The 14317-nt window shown below is 38.0% G+C and overlaps 1 protein-coding gene and 1 pseudogene across 1 annotated transcript in view; one reads left to right on the top strand and one right to left on the bottom strand.

Moving 5' to 3' along the window:
- ARID2 (AT-rich interaction domain 2) overlaps positions 1 to 14317 on the bottom strand; it is a 190439-nt gene that overhangs the window by 23863 nt on the left and 152259 nt on the right. The gene's annotated exons all lie outside the window — the stretch shown is intronic.
- Positions 1391 to 4151, top strand: LOC114671021 (lysine-rich nucleolar protein 1 pseudogene; annotated as a pseudogene).

The raw sequence follows: 14317 nt of genomic DNA, 5'->3' as shown, positions 1-14317 counted from the left end.
TTGGAAACGAAATACTGCTGTTCCTACAAGAATGAATTCTCCAATCTCAGCTTCTGTGCTACAGTCAATCCAGATTAAAAGTCATAGGTGGGAACAACTGATTGACTAGTGTACCTGCCAAAGGCAATAGGGGACGAAGCAAGTACTTGGCCTTTTTGAGGGGCTTTTGTACAAAGATGGGTCCTGCCTCCTAGTAAGACTGAAATTGTAGGAAATATCCCAAATATAGTAAGGGATTCATATGGAGGATGACCCAAACCAGCTGCCCTCAGTTCTGACTCCTTTCCTTTCCTCCTAATAATTATTACAGGAAAAGATTTCTGTGTTTGCTCTCTGACCTTCCCGCATCCAGTGGTATTAACCTGCCAGTCTGTGAAGCAGTCACTTAAAATAGTAAAATATAAAAGTGAATTATCAGGGACTTTGTTTTAAAATGTTTTTAAAATGTGTACCTGCCAAACAAATATGAATATAGTTCACATTTGAAAAGTGGTATGAAAGCTGATTTGTACAATTCAGGTATTATAACAATGTTGTTTTGTTTTGTTTTGCTTTGTTTTGTTTTGTTTTGTTTTTTGAGACAGAATCTCACTCTGTTGAGGAGGCTGGAGTATAGCAGCATGATCTCCGCTCACTGCAACCTCCGCCTCCCAGGTTTAAGTGCTTCTCCTGCCTCAGCCTCCCGAGTAGCTGGGATTACAGGCACCTGCCACCACACCAAGCTAATTTTTGTATTATTAGTAGAGACGGGGTTTCACCATGTTGGCCAGGCTGGTCTTGAACTTGTGACCTCAAGCAATCCACCCACCTCAGTCTCCCAAAGTGCTGGGATTATAGACGTGAGCCACCGTGCCTGGCCAACAATGTTATTCTAAATAAGCTAAATATAAACTTGGAGATAAAATAAAAATAAATGATGATGTGTGTATCTGTGTGCTTTTAATGAAATAAAAAAATCATACCAAATAATTTCAAACTTTTAAATTCTAGTTTAGACATTCATTCTTCTCTAGGAAAGATATGCCAACATATCACTTCACACCATTCTTGACAAAGCTGCACATAGTGCAAAGTACCTCTCTACTTGAACTTCTGTTTGCTCAGAATTTATTATGTATCTGGCATATTCACATACCTCATCTTATTTGATTTCCATGACTGCTCTTTGAACATAAAATTATCCCTTTACTGCTAAGGAAGTGTGCTTTCAAAAAGTAACTTTTCCAGAATCACACAGCTAAGTAAGAGAACTAAGATTTGAAATCTGGTACGTCTAACACAAATACCTGATTTTTTCCTTCTATGTGATAATACATAATTGTTTACTCGAATAATATACATAGATGTATTACTAGGTATAAACGGGGGTATACTTTTATATACAGTATCTATGATATCATACTGGCAAATAAATTCTGAAAGCATACTAGATAAGAGGTTAGCATTGGTATATAATTCTCCTTATTATACGCACAAGTTTCCAAGGAATAAATAAGGTTTCTTTGTTTTTGTTTTTGCTGAACTACATACCAGATTCTCACCCTAGGAAATTCTTTTCCCAACTACTGTAAATATTTGATAACAAAAAGGTCTTTAACATGAGTTGGCAAATTCTTCCCATGGTTATGTAACCTTTTGGCATTTCATAACGTCTTTAAGTAATTAAATTCTTTGGTATTCAATGTTTTAAAGAATAGAGCAAGGTAAAAATTCTACTGCTATGTGTGGTACAAATCAGGGTATTTCCTAGTTAAAAAAAATTATTTATGGCAAATCAGTAGTTAAGGCCTAAGGAACACGTATTTCTCAAACTGATGTTACCAAAAATAAATTATTAAATGAAGTTAATCTCACATTTATGAAGGCTCATTAGTTCAAATTATAAGGATAGTAATATTAGCAAAATATCTAGTATTTCCAGCGCTCTCACACAAAATATTTTATCAACCTAGAAACAGCAAGATGATGACGACTTGTTATCCTGACAATTGAAAATGCAAGATGCCAACAGGCTAGGTCACCAAAGAACTGATGACTTTAGAATCAAGCTAGGTAAACTTCTTTCATTTAACTTAGTCAAAAATATGTTAGTTAAAAGCATTTTACGTGCAAGGCATTGTGCTAATACCATAAAACTTCAGAAAGCAACATATAACCCTCCGAAGATCTCTTCTGGTTTTGTGACCACAAAATTGAGACAAATGATGCTACGAAACTAATTTCAATTTGTTTCTCCCACTGACATTTTTAAGTCAAGCTACTGAACAATCTAACTACTGATTAATTTCAACCTAAACTGGCAGTTTACCTAAAATTAAGCAGTACTTGCTGAGGCACGTTATCATGAATTTAAAAATTCCACTTGGATATTTTACTCTTTCAAGTAATTTCACATCATTAAGATGGCAGTTTTATGTGTAACATTCAACTAGTCTTTAGATGCTTCAATACTTTTGGAAGAAGCAGAAGTAATCATGTAAATCAATCTACCTTTGTTCTAGAATACAAACTCTAGCTACCTGTAAATTTTCAATCATTTGCAAAATATAGTGAAGTTGGTGTCTGTTGTTGTTTTCAGTAATTTTCTATCAGACAAAGCATTATTCAAATCTTAGCCAGCTCGATACAAAAGTCTTATTCCAGGACTTCTGGGTCATCATGAAGTAGGCTGTCATCTGGAGGCAGAAAAGTTTGAGTTATGGGAATAATTAGGCCCACAAAGTAGACCTGGGCCTTGGGATCCCAGAGGAAAAAAGAAAGAAGGTTGTCAAAGAACTGGAGACTTAATCTCAATTTTAAACAATGACAATCATTTTGTTGATGTTCCTCCTATAAGAGCCATATCCCACTCCAAGAGTGTGGTACAAGGGCTGACACCAGAGATGCCTCTAGTGAAAAAAAGACAAGCCTTAGCACCCTAAGGAGCACCTAGAACCTGAGGCCATGTTGGGTGACAGACGGACAGGGAAGTCACCCAGCCCCAGGAAGCAGGTGCTTGACCACTCGGAGTTCCTCAGCGGGGAGAAGAAAAAGAAGTGACCCTTGGCATGTTCCACGGCTCTGGGGTGAAAACCTCCCCAGATCCCAGACACAGTGAGGAGACCAGAGTTGGCAAGAAGTTAAAAAAACACAAGAGGAAAAAAAGGGGCCCAGGACCCCACAGCCTTCTCAGCCCTTCTCATCCCTTGATTCTGCAAGGAAAGGGATGTTGCCTACATTTGCTCAGTGGGGAAGGAGGGCAAGGAGTAGGCAGCCTTGGGGAAGAACGGAAGCAGGGGAGGCCCAGGGAACATAGTGGGAAACTGAAGAAGACAAAAAAAATCCACCAGAAGGGAGACACCCTCCTAGGCCACACCCCAAGCCCTCCAGGTCCATGAAGAGTAGCCTTAGGATACCAAGTAAAAAGAAGCCAGTCAAAATTGAGGCTCCAAAATACATCGCAATAAGCGATGGCCCTAAGGTCACAGCAAAGAAGAAACTGAAGTCTAAGAAAAACAGCAGCCACTCACTGAGGACATGGCTCTGAAAAGGGAAAAAAGAAGAGGAAAGAGAGCAGGATAGCAGGAAACTTGTGGAAAGAGAAAACAGACACAGAGGTGATGTTGGAAAAGAAAGGCAACATGGACAAGGGGCACACAGACCAGGTGAGATGAAAGGCCTTGCCACAGACTGATCTTTAGCTGGGCAAAAGAGAAGCTTCTGAAACCAGGAAGTGGACAGTAACCCAGTTTGGCCAGTGGGATACTGGTTTTAAGAATAAGGAACAGACATGAAAATTTCTCAAACATGGGTGGATTCAAAAATCTGACCCCTTCATTCAGCTGCCCCCCTGCATGACTGCAAGGCCCAACATGACCCTCAGCAAGAAGGCAGCAAATAGCTTGCAGCAGAACCTGCAGCAGGACTACAACTAGGCCATGAGCTGGAAGTTCAACCTAGGAGCAGGCTTTGGCTTCTCCACTGCCTCAAACAAAATCTTTTATATTGGTAGGAATGCTTCCAAGTCAAGTTAGAAGATTAAATTCTAGTGTTGTGTCCCCGCAAACAGCCAAAATTGCATTTATATTCAGTTGTGCAGATGAAAGCCATCTGATGGTTGTCTTGAATCCAACACCTGCAAAGATTAAGGACACTTATCTCGATAGGCTTGGGCAAACTGGGGTGGGGGCAGCTTAAGAGAATATGTCAATGGCTAAAACTTCCTGTTTTATGTGTTTAACATTCCACGCCTGTTTGAGACATCAGCACGTATAAATAACATGTTAAGTGTTGAGCATTTGATAGACACATACTCAAGTGTTTTCCTTGCATTAATGTGTTTAATCTTCATAATTATAAAATGAGTGCTATTATTATCCCCATCTTATCCATGAGGCAACTGAGGTTCAGGGATAAAGTAATAAAATTGCCTGGGTCACCCAACAAATAAACAAACAAACAAAAATTATTCTGGCTTGTACAGTAGGAGTAATTACACCTTATAATAGGAATTTTAGGAGGTATTGTAACTGTATAAAGTTCAGTAGGAACCTAGTGATTTGAACCTCAACATCACTTGAGAAGATTTCGTGGGCAGTTGGGGAATTATCAATTTTATCAGTACCAAGTAAAAGTCCTTGGTTCACAGACAGACAAGTTTTCACACAGGAATATTTGTTTAGAATATATTTGAGATCCTCTATATTTCTGGTTTGACTTTCAACAATGCAATTCTAAATATATAATATAGATTTTATTCCTCTTAAGGGAAAATAATTTTCATCTTTCTGCAGCAGTTTTTAATGAGAAATCTATGAGGAGCAATACATTCCAGAAAAGTGTTTTTCAAATGTCTTTTTAGCAACAGAATCTTATTTTCAAACAAAATATTACTTTAAATCCCTATATATAAAACAAAAGCAAAACTCCTATGTTTAAAGGCAAGGTAGAGGGCCTTTCTTAAACTTTGCCTGATTCAAAGAACACTGTAGCCTAGAAAAATAAAGTCCTAAAAACACTGAATATAAACTCTTGACTACTCAAAAGTCCTTTTCTCCAATTACACAGAATTTAAACAGCAATTCCTAGATATTTTTAAACGAAGGACACTTTTGAGGGAGTCTCAAAAATGTTTTATACAATCACATGTTATTTATACATTTCAAGGATAAACTAATAGTCAACATTGTACTTAATGATGATAAACAAGGATGAGGACTTCTAGTTTCCTTTCAGACATGTAAAAAGCTGCAAGTCATCAATCAGTACCATCCTCACGACAAGAAATAAGATGAACAAACTGAAAATTTACAACTCCTCCTGGATCTATCAGAGAACCGAAGTCACAGGGCAATCTACCACTCTGAAAGCTGGAGAGACCCTTGAATACAGAGAATCAGCCCTTCTAGCTGGAGCCACTAACTTGCAGGAACCCTTAAACAGCAATTGACAAACTGCTAATCTTCAGAATTAAAAACCTCTTGGGGCGGGAGGTCAGTCTCTGGGGAGAACCCATACTTTTGTGTGAATTTCCTTCAGAGACCAGTATCTCACAGTGAAGACTGAAAAAAACTTCCTCCCTGCTTCCAGGAATGGAAGAGGGTAAGTAACCGTTTCTAATATGCCCAGAGTGTTCTTTTTGCCTTACAAAGGTCTGTCTCATGAGCCTTATCTGACTTAGCAGAGCCTTATCTGACTTACAGGAAAAGCAATTAGAAAACATGGGCCCTCTCGAGGCAGAGCTTGCAGTGAGCCGAGATCGCGCCACTGCACTCCAGCCTGGGCGACAGAGCGAGACTCCCTCTCAAAAAAAAGAAAACAAGGGCCCTCCCTAGACTTTTCGTCTTACACAGTAGAAAAAAAATAAAGGCTGAGAAACTTACCAAAGTCACAGCCCTTAGATGAAGGCCCACTTTTTTAAAGTGAGATTTAATCATAAGATTATAGAATATTTCACCTCCCCATTACCTTACCACCATATCAGCAGGTATCCAGTATGGTATAACAGTGTATTAGAACTGACAGAGCTACAAGCTACAGGCTATATTTAAAAAGGAGTTTCTAAAAAAAATTCAACAACAACAAAGGAAGAAAAAAAAGGACACCAGGGAATATTGAAGCTTCTGACACCTATAGCTATAGCAAACATTAAACATGGCCTAACTTCTAGCCAGAAAAACATAAAAGCTCACGCCAAAGGCTATTTACCTCAGATGCTTAACTGAAACATCCTGACTTTCAACAAAAACTTATAAGTCATGCCAAAAGTAAACAAACAAACAACCCCCCCTACACACACACACACAGAGTCAGAAGAAGAGGCAAAGCTAACATTAGAACCAGACTCAGATATCACACAAATTTTGACATTTTCAGACTGAGAATTTAAAATAATTATAATAAATATGCTAAGACTAATGGAAAAAGTGAATATCAAGAACAAATGGATAATGTGAGCAGAGATGAGATGCTAAGAATAAAAAGAAAATGCTAGAAATAAGAAAAAAAACTAACAGATATAAACCATGTCTTTCATAGACTCATCAACAGACTGGATACAGACAAGGAAAGAATCAGTGGACTTGAAGATGTGAGATATGTCGACAGGAACTTCCCAAACTGAAAAGCAAAGGGAACAAAGAATAAAGGAAACAAACAGAATATTCAAGGACTGTGGGACGATAACAAAAACTGCAAATATATGCAGTGGGAATACCATAAAAAGAAGAAAAAGAGAAAGAACACAAAAAATATTTGAAGTATAAGAATGAAGTGAGAATTTTCTAAAACTAATGTCACACAAGAAGAAATCACAGATCCAGGAAACACAGACAACACTAAACAAGATAAATATTAAAAAATCAACACCTAGCCATATCATATTCAAACTTCCAAAAACCAAAGACAAAGAAAAAAACCCTGACAGAAATAAGAGGGAAAAAACCAACTTACTAATGGAAGGACAAGAATACACTGATGTCTCTTTAGGAATAACGCAAACAAGAAGAGTGGAATGAGATATTTAAACTGTTGAAAGATAAACATCCATTAACCTAGAATTTTGTATCCAGTAAAATCACTCTTCAAAAGTCAAGGAGAAATAGACTTTCTCAGACCAACAAAAACTGAGGCCATATGCACCAGGAGACCGGCTTCACAAGAAATGTTAAGAGGAGATCTTCAGAGAAGGAAAATATAGAGGTCAAAACTTGAATTTACATAGAGTAAGGAAGAGTGTTAGAGAAGAAATCAATAGAAGTAAATTATTTTTCTTGCTTTTAATCTAACAGATAAATAAAAAAATAGCAATAGTATATCTGGTGATTATAGTTTATAGATAAGTGAAATGAGTGACAGCATGTAAAGGACACAGTGTAAGGCAACGGTCCCCAACCTTTTTGGTACCAGGGACTACTTTCATGGAAGACAATTTTTCCATGGACCAAGGGTTGGGGGAATGGTTTTGGGATGATTCAAGTGCAATACATTTATTGTGCACTTTACTTCTATTATTCATTGTACTATATAATGAAATAATTATACAACTCACCATAATGTTGAATCAATGGGAGCCCTGTACTTGTTTTCCAGCAACTAGACAGTCCCATCTGGGGGTGATGGGAGAAGTGATAGATCATCAGGCATTAGGTTCTCATAAGGAGCATGCAACTTAGATCTCTCAAATGCATAGTTCACAGTAGGGCTTGTGCTCCTATGAGAATCCAGTGCCGCCACTGATCTAACAGGGGGCAGAGCTTAGGTGGTAATGCAATCAACAGGGAGTGGCTGTAAATACAGATGAAGCTTCACTTTTTTGCCCAAGCCTCACCTCCTGCTGTGCAGCCTGGTTCCTAACAGGCCACGGACCAGTACCTGTATAGCAGTACACAGGTACTACATCCCATTTTATTCCATGTTGCTTTATTATGCTCTGTAGATACTTTTTTTTGAGATGGAGTCTTGCTCTGGAGTGCAGTGGTACGATCTCGGCTCATGGCAAGCTCTGCCTCCCAGGTTCACACCATTCTCCTGCCTCAGCTTCCTGAGTAGCTGGGACTACAGGCGCCCACCACCAGGCCCGGCTAAATATTTTTTGTACTTTTAGTAGAGAATGGGGCTTCACCGTGTTAGCCAGGATGGTCTCGATCTCCTGAACTCATGATCCGCCTGCCTCGGCCTCCCAAAGTGCTGGGATTACAGGTGTGAGCCACTGTGCCTGGCTAAATGTTATGTGTCTTTTGAGTATTCCACCGACTGGCTGTTACCCTCATCTCTCTCCCCATCCTTAGGGCTCCCTGAGACACCATTCAACAATATTGAAATTAGACTAATTAATAACCCCACAATGGCCTCTCGGTGTTCAAGTGAAAGGAAGAGTCATATGTCTCTCACTTTAAATTAAAAGCTAGAAATGATTAAATTTAGTGAGAAAGGTATGGCAAAGCTGAGAAAGGCTAAAAGCTATGCCTCTTGCACCAAACAGCCAAGCTGTGAATGTAAAGGAAAAGTTCTCCATGGAAAATAAAAGTAATTCTCAATTGAACACCCAAATGTTAGGTAAGTGAAACAGTCTTGCTGATATGGAGACAGTTGTGGAGGTCTGGATAGAATATCAAACCAGTCAAGACGTTCCATTAAGCCAAAGCCTAATCCAGAGCAAGGCCCTAAACTCTCTTAAATTCTATGAATAGGTTGAGAGAGATGGGGAAATCGCAGAAGAAAAGTTTGAAGCCAGCAGAGGTTGCTTCATGAGGTTTAACGAAAGAAGCCATCTCCATAACATGAAAGTGCAAGGTAAAGCAAGTCCTGATGCAGAAGTTGCAGCAAGTTATCCAGAAGACCTAGCTAACATCATTGATAAAGAATGCTACTCTAAACAACAGATTTTCAATAAAGATCAAACAGCTTTCTACTGGAAGAAGATGGTATCTAGGTCTAGGACTTTCATAGCTAGAAAGGAAAAGTCAATGCCTGGCTTCAGAGCTTCTAAGATTCTAAGAAAGGCTGACTCTCATTAGCAGCTAATGCAGCTGGTGACTTTAAGTTGAAGTCAATGCTCATTGATCATTCTGAAAATCTGAGGATTCTTGAGAATTATCTAAATCTACATTGCCTGTGCAACATCAAAGCCTAAATGATAGCACATTTGTTTACAGCATGGTTTACTGAATATTTTAAGCCCACTATTGAAACTTACCACTCTGATGAAAAGATTTATTTCAAAACAGTACCACTCACTGACAATGTACCTAATTGCCCTAGAGCTCTGATGGAGCTGTACAAGGATATGAATGTTGTTTTCATGCTGCTAACACAACATCCATTCTGCAGCTCACGGAACAAGGAGTCACTTCAACTATTTTGTATTTTTTTGAGACAGGGTCTCACTCTGTTGCTGAGGTTGGAGTGCAGTGGCACATCTCAGCTCACTGCAAACTCCGCCTCCTGGGCTCAAACAATCCTTCCACCAAAACCTCCTGAGTAACTGGGACTACAGGCAAGGGCCACCATGACCACCTATTTTTTAATTTTTTTGTAGAGACAAGGTTTTGCTATATTGCCCAGCCTCGTCTTGAACTCCTGGGCTCAAGCCATCTTCCTGCTTTGGCCTTCCAAAGTGTTCAGATTACAGGCATCAGCCACTGTGCCTGGCCTCAACTTTCAACTCCTGTTACTTAAGGCTATAGCTGCTATAGATGGTAATTCCATGGACAGATCTGGCAAAGTAAAATGAAAATCTTCTGCAAAGGATTCTCTAATGCTAGCTGCCACTAAGAACATTTGTAATTCATGGGAGGAGGTCAAAATATGAACAGTAGCAGGTATATGAAAGAAGTTGATTCCAATTCTCATGGATGACTTTGAGGATTCAAGGCCTCAGTGGAGGAAGTAACAGCAAATACGATAGAAATAGCAAGAGAACTAGAAGCAGAGCCTAAAGATGTAACTGAATTGCTACAATCTTATGATAAAATTTGAATGGATGAGGAGTTGCTTCTTAGGGATGAACAAATAAAGTGGTTTCTCAGGGTAGAATCTACTCCTGGTGAAGATGCTGTGAACACAGTTGAAATGATAGCAAAGGCTTCAGAATATTACATAAACTTAGTTGATAACACAGCAGCAGGCTTTGAGAAGACTGACTCAATCTTTTTATTTTTATTTTTTAAGAGATAGGGTCTTGCTAAATTGTCCAGGCTGGAGTGCAGTGGCTATTCACAGGCACTACCCACTACTGATCAGCATGGAAGTTTCGACTTGCTCCATTTCTGACCTGGGCTGGTTCACCCTTCCTTAGGCAACCTGGTGGTCCCCACTCCCAGGAAGTCACCATACTGATGCCGAACTTAGTGCAGACAACCAATCAGTGTAGTGCACTACAGCCCAGAACTCTTGGACTCAAGCAATCCTTCTTGCTCAATGTCCGAAATAGCTGGGAGTACAGGAATGCACTGCTGCTTGACTCCAATTCTGAAAGAAGTTCTACTATGGGTAAAACAGTATCAAGCAGCATCTCATGCTACAGAGAAATCTTCTGTGAAAGGAAGAGTCCAGTAATGTGGCAAACTTCATTACTTTAAGAAATTGACATGACTACCCCAATCTTTAGCAACCACTATCACGATCAGTCAGCAGCCATCAACATCAAGGCAAGACCTTTCACCAGCAAACAGATGATGACTTGCTAAAGGTTCAAATGATCATTAGCATTTTTAGCAGTAAAGTATTTTTAATTAAGGTATGTACCCTGTTTTTTTAGACGAAATGTTATTGCACACTTAATTAACTCCAGTATAGTGTAAACGTAACTTTTAAATGCACTAAGAAACAAAAACATTTATGTGACTTGCTTTATTGTGATATTTGCCTTCTTGTGGTGATCTGGAACCAAACATGCAATATATCTGAGGTATGCCTGTACTATTATTTGAAAGTCATCTTAGATTAACTATAAATGTATACTGCAAACTCTAAAATAACCACAAATGAAAAATTTAAAGAAATATGATTGATATCTGAAGAAAGGGGAGAAAATGGCAACATAAAAAGTGTTCAGCTAACATCAGAGAAGGCAGAAAAATGGTACAGCAGAAAAAGAACAAGTGCATTTACAAATATGATAGCTATCAATGCAACTATAGTGATAATCACATTAAATGAGAATGATCTAAATACACGAAGTAAAAGACAGAAAGGATAATAAAATAAGACCCAACTATGTATTGTTAAAAATAAAGACACAGATTAAAAGTAAAGGGATGGAGAAAGATAAACTATATTAACACTAATTAAAAGAAAGCTGGAGTGGCAATAATTATTTCAGACAAAGCAGACTTCAGAGCAAGAAAAATTATCGTGGATCAAGAGGGGCATTACATAGTGATAAAGAAAACCTAACAATCTTCTCCAAGAAGATATGGCAATCCTTAAGATATATGTACTGAACATAAAGCATCAAAACATGTGAGGCAAACACTGACAGAACTGCAAAGAGAAAGAACCAAACCCACTATTACAGTTGAAGACTTCAACATACCTCTATCAGTAATTGACAGATCCAATAGGCAGAAAATCAGTAAGGATATAGTTGAATTGAACAGCACCATCAATCAACTGGATCTAATTGATATTTACTGAATACTTCATCCAACAATATATTCTTCTCAAGCTCACATGGAACATCCACCAAGATAGACCACAATCTGGGACATAAAACACACCTTAGCAAATTTAAAAGAATAGAAATCATATGTATACTCTGAAACCACAATGGAATTAAATAGAAATCGACAAGGTTTGGCTGTGTCCCCACCCATGCGGTTACGCCCATGCTGCTGTTCTCCTGATAGTGAGTCAGTCTTCACGAGATCTGATGATTTCATAAGGGACTTTCCCCCCCTTTGCTTGGCACTTTTCTCTCCTGCTGCCATGTGAAGGATGTGTTTGCTTCCTTTTCTGTCATGATTGTTGCTTTCCTAAGGCCTTCCCAGCCATGCAAAACTGTGAGTCAATTAAACCTTTATAAGTTACCCAGTCTCAGGTATGTCCTTACAGCAGCATGAGAACAGATTAATAGAGAAATCAATAACAAAAAGTCAGAAAATATAAAAAACATTTGGAGTCTAAGTAACACATTTTTACAATATTTCGAACTAAAGGAAAATGAAAATACAACGTAACCATAATTTCTGGATATAGTAAAAGTAGTACTTAGAGGGAAGGCTTTAGCATTGAATGTATATACTAAAAAAGAAGAAAGATCTAAAATAATAATGTAAGCTTCTACCTTAGGAAACTAGACAAAGCAGAGCACATTAAACCCAAACCAGGCAGAAGAAAAAAAATAAATAAAGGAGCAGAAAGTAATGAAACTGAAAACAGGAAACCAACAGAAAGAAAAAAATTTAACAAATCCAAAAGCTGGTTCTTGGGGGGAAAAATTTCAGTAAAATACATAAACCTGTAGCTAACCTAACCAAGAAAAGGTAACAGAAGATACATATCATTAATATCAGAAATGAAAAAGGGACCATCACTACCAATCCCATGGACATTAAAAGGATGATAATAAAGAAACAGAAATATCTCTATGCTCACACATTTGGTAACTCAGATGAAATCGACCAACTCCCTGAAAGACACAATCTGCCAAAACTCACTCAAGGAGCAACAGATAATCTGAATAACATTGTAACTATTAAAGAAATTGAATCAATAATTAATAACCTTCAAAACAGAAAGTACCAGGACCACATGGTTTCTCTGCTGAATTCACAACAAATAATTAAAGGAAGGAATGATACCAATTCTCTACAATCCCTACCAGACAACAGAAGCAAAAGGAACACTTTCTAACTCATTCTATGAGGATGGCATTACCCTATTACCAAAATCAGACAAAGACATGACAAGAAAACTACATCCCAGAATCTTGCATGAATACAGAGAACATCCTCAGGAAAAATATTAGCAAATCGTATCAAACAATGCATAAAAAAGAAATATGTACCATGACAAAATAAAATTTATTACAGGCACACAAGGCTGGTTGAAGTAAAAAATTGAAGTAACCCATCACATTCACAAGCTAAAAAATAAAAATCATATGATCATAGCACTAGATGCAGAAAAGCATTTGATATAATCCATTATCTACTCATGCTAAAAGCTCTCAGCAAAAAAAACAAATTAAAAATGGGTTAAATATCTGAATAGACAACCCACCAAAGAAGATATACGTATGGTAAATAAACAAAAAGATGCTCAACATCATATGTTATTAGGGAACTAGAAATTAACACAACAGATATACCAACACACACACCCCTATCAAAACGGCTCATATCTAAAACACTGACAACACTAAATGTTGGCAAAGATATGAAGCAACAAGATTCTCATTCACTGCTGGTAGGAATACAAAATAGTACAGACACTTTGGACGACAGATTCACAGTTTCTTACAGTGTTTAACATAGTCTTTATCATATGATCCAGCAATTATAATCCTAGGTCTTTGCTCAAATGAGTTGAAAAATTACATCCACACAGAGTTACACATAAATGTTTATAACACTTTAGTTCAAAACTGCCAATAATTGGAAGCAACTATGACATTGTTCAATAGATGAATGGATAAGCAAACTATGGTACATCTGTATAATAAAATATTATGCAGAAATAAAAAGAAATGAGCTATCCAACAATAAGAAGACATGGAGAAAACTTATGTGCATATTACTAAGTGAAAGAAAGCAGATTAAAAAGCATACTGCTGAATAATTCTAACTATATTACATTGCAGAAAAGTCAAAACTACAGAGACAGTAAAAAAATCAGCGGCTGCCAGGAATTGGGGGTGAGGGAGGGGGTGAGGAGGAGTAAATAGGTAAAGCATAATGGATTTTTAGTGTAGTGAAGGTACTCTGTATGTTACTGTAATGCTGGAGACATGACATTATGCATTTGTCAAAACCCATGGAACTACAGAAAGAATGAATCTGAATGTAAACTATGAACTTTAGTTAATAATAGTGTATCAATATTGGCTCATCAGTTATAATGTGTGTACCACACTAATGCAAGGTGCCAATAATAGTGGAAACTGTGTGCAGGTAGGACGGAAATATGGGAGCTCTTCTATCTGCTCGATTTTTCCATAAACCTAAAACTGCTCTTAAAAAATGCAGTTTAGGCCGGGCACGGTGGCTTACGTCTGTAATCACCTCGGAGGCCGAGGCGAGCGGATCATGAGGTCAGATCAAGACCACCCTGGCTAACACGGTGAAGCCCTGTTCTCTACTAAGTATACAAAAAAAAAAATTAGCCGGGCGTGGAG

This window comes from Macaca mulatta, chromosome 11 (genome assembly GCF_049350105.2).
Source record: "Macaca mulatta isolate MMU2019108-1 chromosome 11, T2T-MMU8v2.0, whole genome shotgun sequence".
NCBI lineage: Eukaryota > Metazoa > Chordata > Mammalia > Primates > Cercopithecidae > Macaca > Macaca mulatta.
Note: the sequence above shows the minus strand (reverse complement) of the source record. Positions and strands in the feature narration are given on the sequence as shown.